The sequence below is a fragment of the Oncorhynchus mykiss genome, chromosome 15 (genome assembly GCF_013265735.2).
Source record: "Oncorhynchus mykiss isolate Arlee chromosome 15, USDA_OmykA_1.1, whole genome shotgun sequence".
Taxonomy (NCBI): Eukaryota; Metazoa; Chordata; class Actinopteri; order Salmoniformes; family Salmonidae; genus Oncorhynchus; species Oncorhynchus mykiss.
The window spans coordinates 79,091,653-79,095,616 of record NC_048579.1 but is presented as its reverse complement, the minus strand read 5'-3'; positions in this window follow the sequence as shown (position 1 = coordinate 79,095,616).

The window sequence follows — 3,964 nt, the reverse complement described above, 5'->3', positions numbered from 1 at the left end:
TAAACCCCAACATATCAGAGATTTACCATTACAACCTGCTATAAACCCCACTAGAGACATCTAACTAACATCATATCAGAGATTTACCATTACACCCTGCTATAAAACCCCACTAGAGACATCTAACTAACATCATATCAGAGATTTACCATTACACCCTGCTATAAACCCCAACATATCAGAGATTTACCATTACACCTGCTATAAACCCCAAACATATCAGAGATTTACCATTACACCCTGCTATAAACCCCAACATATCAGAGATTTACCATTACAAACCTGCTATAAAACCCCACTAGAGACATCTAACTAACAACATATCAGAGATGTACCATTACAACCTGCTATAAACCCCAAACATATCAGAGATTTACCATTACACCCTGCTATAAACCCCAACATATCAGAGATTTACCATTACAACCTGCTATAAACCCCACTAGAGACATCTAACTAACAACATATCAGAGATGTACCATTACAACCTGCTATAAACCCCACTAGAGAATCTAACTAACAACATATCAGAGATTTACCATTACACCCTGCTATAAACCCCACTAGAGACATCTAACTAACAACATATCAGAGATTTACCATTACAACCTGCTATAAACCCCAACATATCAGAGATTTACCATTACAACCTGCTATAAACCCCACTAGAGACATCTAACTAACAACATATCAGAGATTTACCATTACAACCTGCCTATAAACCCACTAGAGACATCTAACTAACAACATATCAGAGATTTACCATTACACCCTGCTATAAACCCCACTAGAGACATCTAACTAACAACATATCAGAGATTTACCATTACACCCTGCTATAAACCCCAACATATCAGAGATGTACCATTACAACCTGCTATAAACCCCACTAGAGACATCTAACTAACAACATATCAGAGATTTACCATTACACCCTGCTATAAACCCCCACTAGAGACATCTAACTAACAACATATCAGAGATGTACCATTACAACCTGCTATAAACCCCAACATATCAGAGATTTACCATTACAACCTGCTATAAACCCCAACATATCAGAGATTTACCATTACACCCTGCTATAAACCCCAACATATCAGAGATTTACCATTACACCCTGCTATAAACCCCAACATATCAGAGATGTACCATTACACCCTGCTATAAACCCCAACATATCAGAGATTTACCATTACACCCTGCTATAAACCCCAACATATCAGAGATGTACCATTATACCCTGCTATAAACCTCAACATATCAGAGATTTACCATTACAACCTGCTATAAACCCCAACATATCAGAGATTTACCATTACAACCTGCTATAAACCCCAACATATCAGAGATTTACCATTACACCCTGCTATAAACCCCAACATATCAGAGATTTACCATTACACCCTGCTATAAACCCCAACATATCAGAGATTTACCATTACAACCTGCTATAAACCCCAACATATCAGAGATTTACCATTACAACCTGCTATAAACCCCACTAGAGACATCTAACTAACAACATATCAGAGATGTACCATTACACCCTGCTATAAACCCAACATATCAGAGATTTACCATTACACCCTGCTATAAACCCCACTAGAGACATCTAACTAACAACATATCAGAGATTTACCATTACACCCTGCTATAAACCCCACTAGAGACATCTAACTAACAACATATCAGAGATTTACCATTACACCCTGCTATAAACCCCAACATATCAGAGATTTACCATTACAACCTGCTTATAAACCCCACTAGAGACATCTAACTAACAACATATCAGAGATGTACCATTACACCTGCTATAAACCCCAACATATCAGAGATTTACCATTACAACCTGCTATAAACCCCACTAGAGACATCTAACTAACAACATATCAGAGATGTACCATTACACCCTGCTATAAACCCCACTAGAAATTTCACTAGAGACATCCAATTTAACATCATATCAGAAGTGTGGAATGAGGACATTCTGTCTCCTTTTCTCTCATTGTAATTCACAGACGACCAACATTGAAATGTTCCATTTTAAACCTGACTAAAGAAAATGATAGTGTTAAACTTTTTTTTTTGTGGGAAAGTTTTGCCTTTCCCACAAAAGGCTGGCGTGATTGAAGAGAATCAACTTGAAAGTCCTCTGAGTCACCAAAACCTGTTGCTTTCAGACAAGAGAGGAACAAACTAACACAACTGTGGAACTAGACACACTGGACAAAGAAGAAGAAAGGAGAGAGGAGTTTTATAGACCTGATACACATCCTGTTGTATTGATTAGTGATTAATACACATCATGTTGTATTGATTAGTGATTAATACACATCCTGTTGTATTGATTAGTGATTAATACACATCATGTTGTATTGATTAGTGATTAATACACATCCTGTTGTATTGATTAGTGATTAATACACATCCTGTTGTATTGATTAGTGATTAATACACATCCTGTTGTATTGATTAGTGATTAATACACATCCTGTTGTATTGATTAGTGATTAATACACATCCTGTTGTATTGATTAGTGATTAATACACATCATGCCGTATTGATTAGTGATTAATACACATCCTGTTGTATTGATTAGTGATTAATACACATCCTGTTGTATTGATTAGTGATTAATACACATCCTGTTGTATTGATTAGTGATTAATACACATCCTGTTGTATTGATTAGTGATTAATACACATCCTGTTGTATTGATTAGTGATTAATACACATCCTGTTGTATTGATTAGTGATTAATACACATCCTGTTGTATTGATTAGTGATTAATACACATCATGCCGTATTGATTAGTGATTAATACACATCCTGTTGTATTGATTAGTGATTAATACACATCCTGTTGTATTGATTAGTGATTAATACACATCCTGTTGTATTGATTAGTGATTAATACACATCCTGTTGTATTGATTAGTGATTAATACACATCCTGTTGTATTGATTAGTGATTAATACACATCCTGTTGTATTGATTAGTGATTAATACATCTCATTTTATATTGATTAGTGATTAATACACATCCTGTCGTATTGATTAGTGATTAATACACATCCTGTTGTATTGATTAGTGATTAATACACATCATGCCGTATTGATTAGTGATTAATACACATCCTGTTGTATTGATTAGTGATTAATACACATCCTGTTGTATTGATTAGTGATTAATACATCTCATTTTATATTGATTAGTGATTAATACACATCATGTTGTATTGATTAGTGATTAATACACATCCTGTTGTATTGATTAGTGATTAATACACATCCTGTTGTATTGATTAGTGATTAATACATCTCCTGTTGTATTGATTAGTGATTAATACATCTCATGTTGTATTGATTAGTGATTAATACATCTCATGTTGTATTGATTAGTGATTAATACACATCCTGTTGTATTGATTAGTGATTAATACATCTCCTGTTGTATTGATTAGTGATTAATACATCTCATGTTGTATTGATTAGTGATTAATACATCTCATGTTGTATTGATTAGTGATTAATACATCTCCTGTTGTATTGATTAGTGATTAATACACATCCTGTTGTATTGATTAGTGATTAATACATCTCCTGTTGTATTGATTAGTGATTAATACATCTCATTTTATATTGATTAGTGATTAATACACATCCTGTTGTATTGATTAGTGATTAATACAGATCATGTTGTATTGATTAGTGATTAATACACATCATGTTATATTGATTAGTGATTAATACACATCCTGTTGTATTGATTAGTGATTAATACATCTCATGTTGTATTGATTAGTGATTAATACATCTCATGGTATATTGATTAGTGATTAATACACATCCTGTCGTATTGATTAGTGATTAATACATCTCATGTTGTATTGATTAGTGATTAATACACATCCTGTTATATTGATTAGTGATTAATACAGATCATGTTGTATT